The sequence below is a fragment of the Ranitomeya variabilis genome, chromosome 5, assembly GCF_051348905.1.
Source record: "Ranitomeya variabilis isolate aRanVar5 chromosome 5, aRanVar5.hap1, whole genome shotgun sequence".
In the NCBI taxonomy this organism is placed as follows: Eukaryota; Metazoa; Chordata; class Amphibia; order Anura; family Dendrobatidae; genus Ranitomeya; species Ranitomeya variabilis.
In genome coordinates, this window is record NC_135236.1 from 339,940,661 (window position 1) to 339,955,259 (window position 14,599).

The window sequence follows — 14,599 nt, forward strand, 5'->3', positions numbered from 1 at the left end:
ATATTTGCTTTAAAACAAAGAAACAAAAAACATTGGTAAATGCAGAGAACTGTAAGAAAATGTAAAACTGCACATGCATGATCAGCAAGAAACCATTTCCTCCTTTGTATTAGTTTGACCACTAAACACTTACTGCTTTAAAGGCCTTCATTCCAGACAAATTAGGAAATGACACCGAGACCAGTATTAAGTCTGAGACCCTCTTTCCACTTTATAGCAATGAACAATATTTTTGTTTTGTCGTCCAACTCTTCTTTCTGATACTGTTCAATTCTTCATCAGAGACTTCATAATCGTTTAAGGTTGGCTTTCCTATAAATGAAGAGTGTGAATATTTAGGAGACAAAATGGTTTTTACCCAAACCCTCTTCAGATGTTAGAACATTATAATCTTGGATCTAATAGAATTTTATAGCTCCCATGCTATAAAATACATGCCATTGTTTACTTTCATAGCCAATTTACTTAACTTTATAAGGCCTGTCCCACACGTCCAGAAAATTCCGGTACCGGAAAAATCGGTACCGGAGTTATCCGTGTCCGTGTGTCAGTGAGCTCACGTAGGCCATCCGTGTGGCACATGTGCGGCACACGTGTGGCAGTCGTGTGCCGCCCGGGTACCACACGCACCGTGCAGGAGAGACAGCGCTACAGTAAGCGCTGTCCCCCCTGTGTGGTGCTGAAGGCTGCATTCATCTCTTCTCCCCCGCAGCGTTCGCTGGAGAGAAGAGATGAAAGATCAATTTTTTCTAATTTTTTGTTAAAACAATATGCGGCTCCACCCCTATGGGAGGTGGAGCCGCATATTCATCACTGTAATGGGTGGCACCACGTGACCGCTCATACAGGGAGAAGCTGCGGCGCGGAGAGGAGAGAGGAGACATCACGGGAGCTAGGTGAGTATTTCTCTGCATCTGCAAGGGGCCGGGCGGCGCACTGTGGATGGGAGGACACCAGCAAAGTTTATTTTTAACAAAAAATTAGAAAAAATTGATCTTTCATCTCTTCTCTCCAGCCAACGCTGTGGGGGAGAAGAGATGAATGCAGCCTTCAGCACCACACAGGGGGGACAGCGCTTACTGTAAGCACTGTCTGTTATGACCTGGTGGTTAAGAGGCCACACTGATATGACCTGGTGGCTAAAACGCAACATGGGACGAGCTCTGAGGAGGTGGTATCTCTACTGACCGCAGTCCCTAATCCTAACAACAACAATAGTAATAGCCATGGGATGTTCCTGACTCTCCCTAGACACCTCTTCACAGCCTAAGAACTAACTACCCCTAGAGAAGGAAATAGAAAGCTATCTTGCCTCAGAGAAAATCCCCAAAAGGAAAGATAGCCCCCCACAAATATTGACTGTGAATGGAGAGGGAAATGACGTACACAGAAAATAAATCAGATTTAAGCAAAGGTTTATAGGTTCTCTAATCAGCCAAACTGTTTTCAGCTATGCTAACATACTTGCACAAGGGTTTTCAAGGGTATTCTAACCATCCATTAGCCTTCTTACACAGTTAGCAAACACAAAGTACCATAAGAACACTGGAGTGATGGTTGTTGGAAACACCTATGAAGATATTGCATTACAAACCAGACGTTTGGAGCTAGAATAGTAATTTACCACATTAACAATGTATAGCGTGTATTTCTGAATCATTTATTGTTAGCTTCTTTGGAAAAAACAGTGCTTTTCTTTCTAAAATAAAGAAATTTCTAAGTGACCCTAAACTTTGGAATGGTAGTGTATGTATCACAGAGGTGCATGTCCTTTGTGATATAAACCTGGAGTAATGCTCTAGTACACATTGTACTAACATGGGTTAATCGGCCATGACAGGTTGATTGGGAGCAGTTGAAGAGTTGGGAGAGATGACTGCTCACCATAACTCTGGCCCTGGGTGTGGTTCACATTGTAAAATGAGCCCTATTTGTCCTACAGATATCAGTGTGTGAAGGTTTGCCGACCTCCAGGATTGTGTGCCTTTGCTGAAGGATTAGGAAGCTGGACTCTAACTCAAGAGGGCGAACTCGCACTATTGTATGGAATTTTTACTTTATTTCACTTTGTGCCGGACAAAGGCTGTACGTGAGTTTGCAGAAGCCAAAAGGAAAGAAAGTCCAGCTCCAGGTAAAACCATTCCTTTTATTTGTAGAAAATTATTACAAACAGTTCATCCTTAATGTGAAGGGGTAAGGAAGGGGGAGGGGAGAATGCAATGCAACGTGATTCAAACTCGACTCTGGCGTTCTTTGAGGAAATATGCAATACATGTTCTAGGGCAATGATGGACCTTCTTATAGGTCTAAATAAAAAGAATCTAGAAGACCTGGAAAAGGAAATTGAACAAACTCAGAAGTTGATTAATGAGTCTCTTAAACCAGTAGCTCTGGAATCTTTAAAAGTTGACCTAGAATCCCAGATTGAAAAATGGGAGAAGGAAGTTCAAGAGTTTAACCCCTTTCTGACCTCGTACAGGATAGTACGTCCGAGGTCAGATCCCCTGCTTTGATGTGGGCTCCGGCGGTGAGCCCACATCAAACCCGCAACATGTCAGCTGTTTTGAACAGCTGACATGTTCGTGCAATAGCGGCAAGTGGAATCGCGATTCACCCGCTGATATTAACTAGTTAAATGCCGCTGACAGTGTCATTTAACTACCGCTTCCGGCCATCCGGCCGGAAATGCGCTCATCGCCGACCCCCGTCACATGATCAGGGTCAGCGATGCGTCGCCATAACAACCAGAGGTCTCCTTGGTTGTTGATGTCGGCTTGCTGGGAGCGCCACCCTGTGGTCGGCGTTCATAGCAAGCCTGTAATTCTACTACATAGAGGCGATCTATGCTTCGCCTCTATGTAGCAGAGTCGATCGAGTTATGCTAGCTTCTAGCCTCCCAAGGAGGCTATTGAAGCATGGCAAAAGTAAAAAAAAATGTTTAAAAAAATATGAAATAAAAAAAATATAAAAGTTTAAATCACCCCCCTTTCGCCCCATTCAAAATAAAACAATAAAAATAAAATGAAATATACACATATTTGGTATCGCCACGTTCAGAATTGCCTGATCTATAAAAAAAGGATTAAACTGATTGCTAAACGGTGTAGCGAGAACATTTTTTAAAACGCCCGAATTAAGTTTTTTTGGTCGTCGCGACATTGCATTAAAATGCAATAATGAGTGATCAAAAGAACGTATCTGCACCAAAATGGTATCACTAAAAACATAAGCCCCCACCCGACCCCAGATCACGAAAAATGGTGATGCTACGAGTATCAGAAAATGGCGCCTTTTTTTTTTTTTTTTAGCAAAGTTTGGAATTTTTTTTCACCATTTAGATAAAAAGTAACCTTTACATGTTTGGTGTCTATGAACTCGTAGTGACCTGGAGAATCATAAAGGCAGGTCAGTTTTAGCATTTAGTGAACCTAACAAAAAAGCCAAACAAAAAACACGCATGGGATTGCACTTTTTTTGTAATTTCACCGCACTTGGAATTTTTTTCCCATTTTCTAGTACACGACATGGTAAAACCAATGATGTCGTTCAAAAGTACAACTCGTTCCACACAAAATAAGCCCTCACATGGCCATATTGACAGAAAAATAAAAAAGTTATGGCTCTGGGAAGGAGGGGAGCGAAAAACGAACACGAAAAAACGGAAAATCCCAAGGTCATGAAGGGGCTAAAACTAAGGCCGGCGTCACACTAGGTGTAAGACAATACGGTCCGTTTTTTACAGCCGTAATACGCAGAAATGTTAACAAAATAGTGATCCGTATGTTATCTGTAGGCAGGGTGTGTCAGAGTATTGCATCCTCCGTATGTAAGGCCGGTTTCACACGTCAGTGGCTCCGGTACGTGAGGTGACAGTTTCCTCACGTACCGGAGACACTGACACACGTAGACCCATAAAAATCAATGCATCTGTTCAGATGTCATTGATTTTTTGCGGACCGTGTCTCCGTGTGCCAAACACGGAGACATGTCAGTGTTTGTGGGAGCGCACGGATTACACGGACCCAATAGAGTCAATGGGTCCGTGTAAAACACGGACCTCACATGGACGTTCTCCGTCTGGGGTCCGTGTGCGTGCAGGAGACAGCGCTACAGTAAGCGCTGTCCCCCCCCACTGGTGCTGAAGCCGCGATTCATATGTTCCCTGCAGCAGCGTTTGCTGCAAAGAAAATATGAATAATAGTGTTTAAAATAAAGATCTATGTGTCCGCCGCCCCCCCACCCCCTGTGCGCCCCCCCCCGCTGTCCTGAAAATACTCACCCGCTCCCTCGTTGGCTGTTGCTCCTTCCTCTCTGCCCCGCGGCTTCCACTGTATGCAGGTCACGTGGGGCCGATCATTTACAATCATGAATAGTCGGCTCCGCCCCTATGGGAGGTGGAGCCACATATTCATGACTGTAAATGATCGGCCCCACGTGACCGCATACACTAGAAGCCGCGGCCAGACCAGGAAGCAGCGAGGGAGGCGGGTAAGTATTTTCTGAACAGCGGGGGGGCGCACAGGGGGTGGGGGGGCGGCGGACACATAGATCTTTATTTTAAACAGTATTCTTCATATTTTCTCTGCAGCAAACGCTGCTGCAGGGAACATATGAATCCGCGATGCAGGGTACCACACGCGTGGGTACCACACGCTCCGTGTGGTACCCACTCGCCATACGGGCGGCACATGTGTGCCGCACATATGGCCTACGTGAGTTCCCAGGCACACGGACACGGATAACTCCGGTACCGATTTATTCCGGTACCGGAATTATCTGGACGTGTGGGACAGCCCTAATCCGTATGGCATCCGTACTGCGATATTTTCTCGCAGGCTTGCAAAACCGACATCTAATGGATTTATGTGCTCAAATGTTCATTAAAACATATATACAGTATGTATATATATATATGTCATTGAGACACACATACAGTATATATATATATATATATATATATATATATATATATATATATATATATATATATATATTCTGTATTTATATTTAATTCAGCGCGAGATATGTGAAAAGCCGGTTATTCAATTGCCGGCTTTTTCTTTCTCCTTCCCAAACCCGACAGGATATGAGACATGGTTTACATACAGTAAACCATCTCATATCCCTTTATTTTTTGCATATTCCACACTACTAATGTTAGTAGTGTGTATGTGCAAAATGTGGGCACTCTAGCTTGTAAAATAAAGGGTTAAATGGCGGAAAAAATTGGCGTGGGCTCCCGCGCAATTTTCTCCACCAGAGTGGTAAAGCCAGTGACTGAGGGCAGATATTAATAGCCTAGAGAGGGTCCCTGGTTAGTGCCCCCCCCCGGCTACAAGCCAGATTAATAATGGAGAGGCGTCAATTATGACACCTATCCATTATTAATCCAATAGTACGAAATGGTTAATAAAACACACACATTTTTTCAAAGTATTTTAATGAAATAAAGACACAGGTTGTTGTAATATTTTATTATACTGGCAATCCACCTGAAGACCCTCGTTCTGTAACAAAGGAAAAATAAAAAAACAACAATATCTCATACCTTCCGTCGCTCAGGTCAAGTCCCACGAAGTAAATCCATCTGAAGGGGTTAAATTATTTTACAGCCAGGAGCTGTGCTAAAGCAGTGCTCGTGGCTGTAAAACCCCCGGGAATGAATGGATTGAAGGGGAATGACCTGTAGTTACCTTGAGTTGCGGTGAGGCGCCCTCTGCTGGATATCCTCATGAACTGGAGCCTGGTAAAAGTTCCCACGCTCGAGTTCATATGAGGAAATCCAGCAGAGGGCGCCTCACCGCAACTCAACTCAACTTTTGTGAAATTGGTTTCTGATGAGTTTAGTAAAATACCTAACAAGGCCTCAAAAGACAATTTAACCTTTGAGCAGAGAAAAACCCCGGAAGAACTTAAAAAACTGAAGGAAGTACTCATAAAACTTGCCGATAAGGGCGACAACATTGTTATTTGGCCAGCAAGTCTCTATGGCAAAGAATCTTTTTGTTAGTTAAGAGATACAAACTGTTATAAACATTTAACTTTTAACCCTATGACCAGTTTCTATATCTCTTTACAAAAACTGACTGAAGAAGCCTTTCTTAACAATGTGATTCCAAGGGAACACAAGGACTTCCTCCATGTTGAGCATCCAAGAGCATCATGTTTCTACCTGTTGCCGAAAATCCACAAGAATAGAGAGATACCACCTGGACATCCTATCATTTCTGGTAAGGGCAATTTGTCATTCAGGAGGGTGTGTAATAAACCCAGAAAGGATCTATTGAAACCTAAATTGGGACGATGACAACAATCTTCTGACAAAGAGGTGAGATTTATCACACAATGCAATAGCAACTGTGCAAGAGAGACCCACCATTACTTATAGGAGTTTTCAGAACCTTAGGGACACACTAGTGAGGAGTTTATACCAAGGAAAAAAGATGAGAATGCTTTTGCATCAAAAGGCCCAAAATAGGGCTTTTTTCCATGTGGAAAGTGTATCACCTGCCCCAACCTGGACAGTGCCTCCACCTTCCACTCTAGTGATGGGAGAGATAAATGTACTACTATTATTATTTATTTATATAGCACCATTAATTCCATGGTGCTGCATGTGAGAAGGGGTTACATACAAAGTTATAGATATCGTTTACAGTAAACAAATTATAAAAAAGCTATAGATATCGTTTACGGTAAGCAAATTTGCAATGACAGATTGGTACAGAGGGGAGATGACCCTATCCTTGCAGACTTCCATTCTATGGGATAGTGGGGAAGAGACAGAAGGTCAGGGTGCAGCAGCTCTGGTGGTGGGGAGGCGGCAGAATGGTTATTGCAGGCTGTAGGCTTTCCTGAAGAGAAGGGTTTTCATGTTCCTTCTGAAGGATCCGAGGGTGGTGGATAATCGGACGTGTTGAGGCGTGGAATCCCAGAGGATGGGGGATATCTTGGAGGCGTTTGTGTGAGGAACGAATATGTGTGGAAGAGAGTAGGAGGTCTTGGGAGGATCGAAGATTACGTGAGGGAAGATATTGGGAGATTAGTTCAGAGATAAAGGGAGGGGAAAGGTTGTGGTTAGCTTTGTAGGTCAGTGCTAATAGATTGAACTAGATTTGTGGGGGAATTGGGAGCCAGTGAAGGGATTTGCAGAGGGGAGACACAGGGGAGTAGCGAGGAGAGAGGTGGATTAGTCGGGCAGCACAGTTGAGGACAGACTGAAGTGGTGCAAGAGAGCGGGGAGGCCACAGAGGAGGGTGTTGCAGTAATCAAGGCGGGAGATGATGAGGGCGTGCACAAGAGTTTTAGTAGATTAAGGGCTGAGGACTGGATGGATTCTGGAAATATTTTTGAGTTGGAGGCAACAGAAGGTGGCAACAGTTTGGACATGCGGTTTGAAGGACAGGGAAGAGTCGAGAGTTACTCCGAGGCAGCGGATTTCAGGTGCGGGAGAGAGCGTGATGTTGTTTACCACAGATAGGTCGGGTAGGGGAGATACATGAGATGGAGGAAAGATGATGAGTTCGGTTTTGTCTACATTGAGTTTTAGGAAGTGAGAGGTGAAGGAGGAGGACATGGCTGATAGTAGACACTCCGGGATTCTGGACAGCAGAGAGTTGACATGTGGGCCAGAGAGGTAGATCTGAGTGTTGTCCGCATTCAGGTGGTACTTGAAGCCATGGGACTTTATGGGTTGTCCTAGGCCAAGGCTATAGATGGAAAAAAGTAGGGGCCCCAGGACAGAGCCTTGAAGGACACCAACAGAGAGAGGGCGGGATGAGGAGGTAGTGTGGGAGTGGGAAACGCTAAATGTGCAGTCAGCAAGATATACTATAACCCAGCACATTACATTTGAGACAGAGGGGGGTATTTATCATGTTACTTGCCCCTGCAATATGATATACATTGGATTGACCACAAGAAAGCTGAAGACTTGCATTCGCGAACACGTCTTGGATATCATAAACTCTCATAAATTTGAAGATCCAACACATTTAAAACCAATACCTCGCCATTTCAGGGAAAGCCATGGGAATGATCACACCCTACTAAATGTTTTTGGGATTGACCGCGTACACATCAACCAAAGAGGTGGAAATTTAAAGAAGAGTTTGCTTCTGTTAGAAAGTAAATTGATTTGGAGGCTAAAAATGGCACAACCAAATGGCATGAATGAAATATAAAGCTTTGCCCCTTTTCTTTAAAAATAGTCTTTATGGTATTTTCTCTTACCATTTTAATTGATTTTATATTTTTACTCATTTTAATCATTATTTTCCAGGCTGTCATCAATTTGTTCCCAAATGACAGGATGTACCCCACATGAATCCCTATGAATACAAAGACACCTTTCGATGACTTAGGCCTCTTTCACACTTCCATTTTTTGCCAACAGTCACAATCCGTTGTTTTTAGAAATAAACAGATCCAGCAAATGTTTCTGCTGGATCCGTTTTTTTCTCATAGACTTGTATTAGCGACAGATTGTGATGGATGGCCTTCCGTTTTGTCCGTCGTGTGCTGGATCCGTTGTAAAATCGCTGTCCGACGGGCAGAGACAACGCACAGAGGAACGTTTTTTTTGTACGTCGAAAAAACGGCCAGTGACGGATCCAACGGCGTCCGTCGTTGGCTATAATGGAAGTCTATGGACGCAAGATCCGTCGCTGTCCCTCAAAAGACGGAATCCAGCGATGGCTTCATTCTTTTAAAACTGAGCCTGCCTGGAAGAAGTTCCAGTCAGGGAAATTCTCTCTCGCGCTCTCTCTCTTTTTACTATTGATGCTGCCTATGCAGCATAAATAGTAAAAAGATATAATGTTAAAAATAATAACATAATAAAAAATTGTGATATTCTCACCTTCTGGCGGCCCCCGCAGCCTTCCCGCTCCTCGCGTTGCTCCCGGCAGCTCCCGTTCACAGTGATGCCTTGCGAAATTACCCCAGATGATGTAGCATCACGCGAGACCACTACTTCATCACAGGTCATTGTCTCGCAAGGCATCACTGGGAATGGGAGCTGCCAGGAGCATCGCGAGGAGCAGGATGGCTGCGGGGGCCGCGGGAAGGCTTCGGGGGCCGCCTTAAGGAGAGTATCCTATTGAATTCAATGGGTTGTGTTGTGTACGCGTTTTTGCAGCGAAAACGCATACACAACACATCATGTGCACATAGCCTTAAATTTTGGCAACTGCCTCGATGGATCCGTCAAAAAACCAGATCCAGTGCATCAGTTTTTTACAATCTGCACAGGATCCGTCTTTTCAACATTTTGACGGATTGTGACTGATTGTAAAAAACGGAAGTGTGAAAGAGGCCTTAACTAATGATTTATTTGTGTCTTATCCACGTGGAGAAGAGATTTTATGCTTTCATCTTTATCATTTATATATTCATATATTTTCTTGTATTCGTGCATGTCAATGGATGTGTGGTGCGTGTATGTATGTCCTATATGTGCGTGTGTGTGTGTATGCGCGTGTGTGTAGGTATGTGTGCATGTCTGTATATTTATGTACGTATGTACCGTATGTCCACCTTTTGTTGTTCCATCTTGTTGTTTCTTTTTCTTTTTTGTTCCCCCCCCCCTTTTTTTTTTCTTTATCACCTTTAGGAAGGGCTCTGTGCTTTCCCCACAACCTACAATTTTTGGTGAGTGTTTAAATTTATTCACGCACTCTTCTTGAATGTGTCTGCATATTTATGGATAAAAACCTTTCTTCTTTTCACATGTGTATGTATATTGTAGCGTGGCTAAAGGGTGTCTAATCGACGGGAGATATGTGTCGCATAGATGGCTTGCCGCTGTGATCTAACCATAGCTACCTATATGTCTGTCAGGACCTGTGGTGATGTCAGACCACATGGCTAATCATGTGATGGGTTACTGGGTGTGGTTAGCTCTATATAAGACAGGCTAATGTTTAACACAGGGGTTATGTGTGGAGGTGCTAGCCTCCAGTGTGTTAAGGCTCCAGCACGGAGCCTGAAGGAACGGACACTTGTTTTTTCCCTTTTGCCTGAGTTAAAGGCCATTCGTTTTTCCTGTTTATGCTAAACTGGTTTATGAAGCAATAAACCTTTGAACTTTTGTTGGAACCTGCCTCCTAAGTGTCAGCCGTCGCACCCGAGTGAGTGAAATCCCTACAATTGGTGGTAGACGTGCGGGCAGCGTTCCCAGCGGAGACGTAAGTCTATTTTTTGGATGTCCTGGGTCAAGTCGGCTGTAAGCCAGCAAGCATTGCCGGGTAAAATGGAGGACCTGCTGAAACACTTGGTCCAGTCGCAGTCACAGCAGCAAGAGGCTAACAGGCTGTTTATGCAGCAGTTGCAACAGAACCAGCAAGAGACCAACAAGTGTCCATTCCTTCAGGCTCAGTGCTGGAGCCTTAACACACTGGAGGCTAGCACCTCCACATATAACCCCTGTGTTAAACATTAGCCTGTCTTATATAGAGCTAACCACACCCAGTAACCCATCACATGATTAGCCATGTGGTCTGACATCACCACAGGTCCTGACAGACATATAGGTAGCTATGGTTACATCACAGCGGCAAGCCATCTATGCGACACATATCTCCCGTCGATTAGACACCCTTTAGCCACGCTACATACATATACATATATATACTGTATATATATATATATATATATATATATATATATATATATATATATTTCACATTAACAGACTTCAACACTTGCAATTCTGTTATATTATTAATTTATCATTCTTTTATCTTCACTTTTCACCTTTCCTCTTTTTTCACAGGCTACGTGTGTTTTTTCACTTTTTAACACATGTATGTTTTGGTATTGATGTTCAGGGACAGGCATGCCTGATATTATTACTTACACTACCTGATTAGGAATGCTATTTATCTTTATACACAATATATATTTACTCCTTTATGGACTTTACACAGTTGTACTATTCTACCCCATAATCTTTTATTATTTTTTATTATATTATTATATACCTTTTTTTCACATACTTTTTGTTACACAGTATTTGTTTTTTCATACATCATTATTTTTTCATATTATTTATTCTTTTTTCATACATTTTATTTCACACTCTTCTCTCACATTCCCACCTTTGCAATGTTTCACCACACTCCCACCACAAGCACTGCACACCTTATAGGATATGTACAATACATCCCTTCATTGGTGCACCAAAATAAAGCTTCTAGCCTTGGAACATGTTTCATAGCGACAGGGTTGCCTGGGACTACTTGTCCTTCCTCCCCTGCACCACTTCGTTTTTGAGGCCCTGACGTCAGATTTTTTCTTCTGGCACACATAATCTGATTGCATGCGCCTTATTGCTGATACAGCCTTGCGGTCGTCTGAGTAACCTGCTCGCATGACTGTGCACTGGCCCCGCCTACATTGCGTCAAATCCGGTGATGCGGATGTGCATACGAACGTGGGGGGATGTACCAATGTACGACAGACTACCTAATGGTGTACGCCTGGCTACAGGTAGCATCCTTGCTGCCCGTCCGCACCGCATCCTATCTGGTGACGCGAGTGTGTATGAGAACGTGGGAGGGGCATGCTGATGTGGCATATACTATCTGACAGTGTGCGCTCTGCTACAGCGTCCTTGCTGCCAGGGCAATAAACAAACATTAGCTTGGAAGTGCCAGTCAGTCTTTTTGTCCTTGCTGCCAGGGCAATATGCCTATATTACTATTTAATGGCCCCACCCATAGCATGTCACTCTCAGTAGCGTGGGTCTGTATGTGAATGTGTGGGGGGCATGCCGACGTATTTTCATTACGCCCCACCTTACAAGCATCAATGAGCGCATTTTGGTAGGACTGTATATATTAAGATCCTGTGTGGACCCAATCCCTATACCCCTTCTGAGGAAGCAATCAGCGAAATATGCATTAGAGGGCTAAGGCTGGTAATTATTATATTATGTATTTCTGAAATGTTTCATATGCTCCTTATGTTGGCAGAGTGTCTTTTCTTCATATACTCTTTAAGCTCATTTATATGCATTTGCAGTTTATAACTACGGTAAATTTATATCCAAAATCCTTTTGCATTTTGCATTTTATATAGTTTTTTTTTCATATGAGCACTGGCACTTTCCTAACGTGGACTAATTTAAATTAACATTTTTACATACTGACGCATACTCTTTAACACCACTAGGTGGTACTATTGTACAATTATATACCATATATATTTTTTGAGTATTGGAGTTGTCTATGTGTTCATGTGTTTTACATGCATGGGTCTGTACTCCACATGGATCAGTGTATTTTCTATTTCTAACATTTCATGTTACGGTAATATTGACTTGCCAGTTTTTTCATTCTGTAACACATTTATTTCTTTAATTGTTTTCACTACTTTGTTGAAATATAGATTTTTGATTATTATTTTGTGTCTCATAGGAGTTTTCTCTGTAGGTTGCTTTATGTGAGATCTTACTATACATTGATGAGTCCTTTAGAAGATCCAGGACCTGTGTTTTGTACATAATTCTGTCCATAATCACAACCGTCCTTCCTTTATCCAACATTTTCTATTAGGATGTTATCCATGTTTTTTAATGCCATTAACGCCTTACACTGTGAAACCGAAGAGTTACCCTGCTGGGTGTTAGTTTGGGTGGATATGTGTAATGATTTCAATTCCCTCTCAACTGCCTCCTGAAATGTATCCATGCAGTCCAACCTAGAATGTACTGGATAAAAAAATGGATTACTGGATTTTGGCTTGCTTTATTGTCTCATGCTGTGATGTTTTATTTTGTAATTCTATGTATATGATTTTAATTTTATGCACTTTCCCTTCCCTGTCTATATATGGTTTCCCAGTACCTTGGAAACCACACTTTGCTTGATATTTTCCGTCTCAGCATGCAGCCAACCATGTGCTACCACACGGTATTATTATTCCACCTGTCTGCAATTACCCCACATATTTAGAGGCTGACCGCACTCCGCAATGTGACAAAGAACGCCAAAGTCGCATTCGAAACGCATTGCATTGCCTCACCCCCCAAATTTCCTCACCCCCTCACGTTAAGGATGAACTTTATAATATTCTCTACAAATAATCACATTGGTTTTACCTTCTTCATTTCTCATGTCTGGTCAGGATGACGCCCGAGCTCCGTCCATGAACCACAGCAGGAGAGCTGTCTTTCCTTTCTTTGCACGTATTTGAGTTTCCCTGTGATATGGTTTATGAGTAGTGATGAGCGAATATACTCGTTACTCGAGATTTCTCGAGCACGCTCGGGTGACCTCCGAGTATTTGTTAGTGCTCGGAGATTTAGTTTTTATTGCTGCAGCTGAATGATTAACATCTGTTAGCCAGCTTGATTACATGTGGGGATTCCCTAGCAACCAGGCAACCCCCACATGTACTTATACTGGCTAACAGATGTAAATCTCCGAGCACTAAAAAATACTCAGAGGACCACCGAGAAATCGAGAAATCTCGAGTACCGAGTATATTTGCTCATCACTATTTATGAGGTGTGAAATAAACCAGCCGGACTTTTAAATAGAAACGGATCCTGTGAGACCTCATCTGTCTCCCAATTGAGCAGGATTGCTACTATTTAAAAGTTAATGCAACAAAGGTGGTAAGACTTATTGGCAAGTGTATGATTCTAAGGCCAGGTCTATGAGCACACTCGGAGGATTCTCTGGTTCTCCAGTGTTCCAGTCTAACCCTGGTGACATACAGTTATTCACAGTACTACCATCAAAAACGTAGCAAATGAACCTACCAAGAAGTATTTTGCTCAAAATCCTTTAACCTGCATTATGCTTTATATGCTGCAATATCAGGCACATATCATTAGACTTGCTTGTTTCATACGTAATCTGCCTTTTTTAACCAATGGTTTGTTTTTCATAGAGCCTACAATTGTTAAAGCAGCCAGAGCTGAAATAGGCCAACCCCAAAATACAACATATTACCATGAAAGCTTCCATAATTTTCTCCGTACACTAGTCAACCAAAAGGAATAAATGGAAAATGACTTACAGTAAGATTTTCACTTCCTTTGTCATATATGTGGCCATTGAAAGAATCTATTGAAAACTTCAATGTATCATAACTGAACATGAGGGTAAATATTCAAGTACTTACATCAATATCCTTCTTTCTCACTTTAGAGATGTCTGTCCATCCAGTATTAGCTGACACAGCTTACGCGATTCTGTAAAGTTCTATTAGGCTGTATTATTGCATTACAGTACAAGTGTGCAATGATATCGCTGCATGAAAAGTCTGTGACTTTGGGAAGAAATATATAGATACACACACAGTGAGAGCATTAATGACGAGTTGGAGATAAACAAGGGCTGAGCTTGTATGATTCCGAATTGTGTAAAAATAGCATCTTTGGAATGTAAAAAGCGCAAAAAGAATTCGCTTCTACGATTAACATAAGCAGGATTCATTCCCCAGGGAACAATGGTTATTCTGTAATCCTGATAAATAAGTGAACAAACAAGGAATTGACAAGGAGACTTGTTGATATGGATTCACTTGTCAGGGTCTTTTTCCAAATTTAGGTATGGGTTATGGGTATGATGTTTAAAAGTCTTAAATA

The 14,599-nt window shown here is 42.4% G+C and overlaps 2 long non-coding RNA genes across 2 annotated transcripts in view; one reads left to right on the forward strand and one right to left on the reverse strand.

The window, feature by feature from the left end:
* LOC143775979 (uncharacterized) overlaps window positions 1–13,216 on the forward strand; it is a 59,019-nt gene extending 45,803 nt beyond the window's left edge. The window contains exons 2-3 of the long non-coding RNA XR_013215748.1: window positions 1,943–2,131; window positions 13,129–13,216. This is a non-coding gene — a long non-coding RNA (uncharacterized LOC143775979). The remainder of the gene's footprint in view (window positions 1–1,942; window positions 2,132–13,128) is intronic.
* LOC143775978 (uncharacterized) overlaps window positions 1–14,290 on the reverse strand; it is a 70,001-nt gene extending 55,711 nt beyond the window's left edge. Inside the window, exons 1-2 of the long non-coding RNA XR_013215747.1 lie at window positions 14,134–14,290; window positions 134–312 (exon numbers count right to left, since the gene is read on the reverse strand). This is a non-coding gene — a long non-coding RNA (uncharacterized LOC143775978). The remainder of the gene's footprint in view (window positions 1–133; window positions 313–14,133) is intronic.
* Window positions 14,291–14,599: the final 309 nt, after the last annotated feature.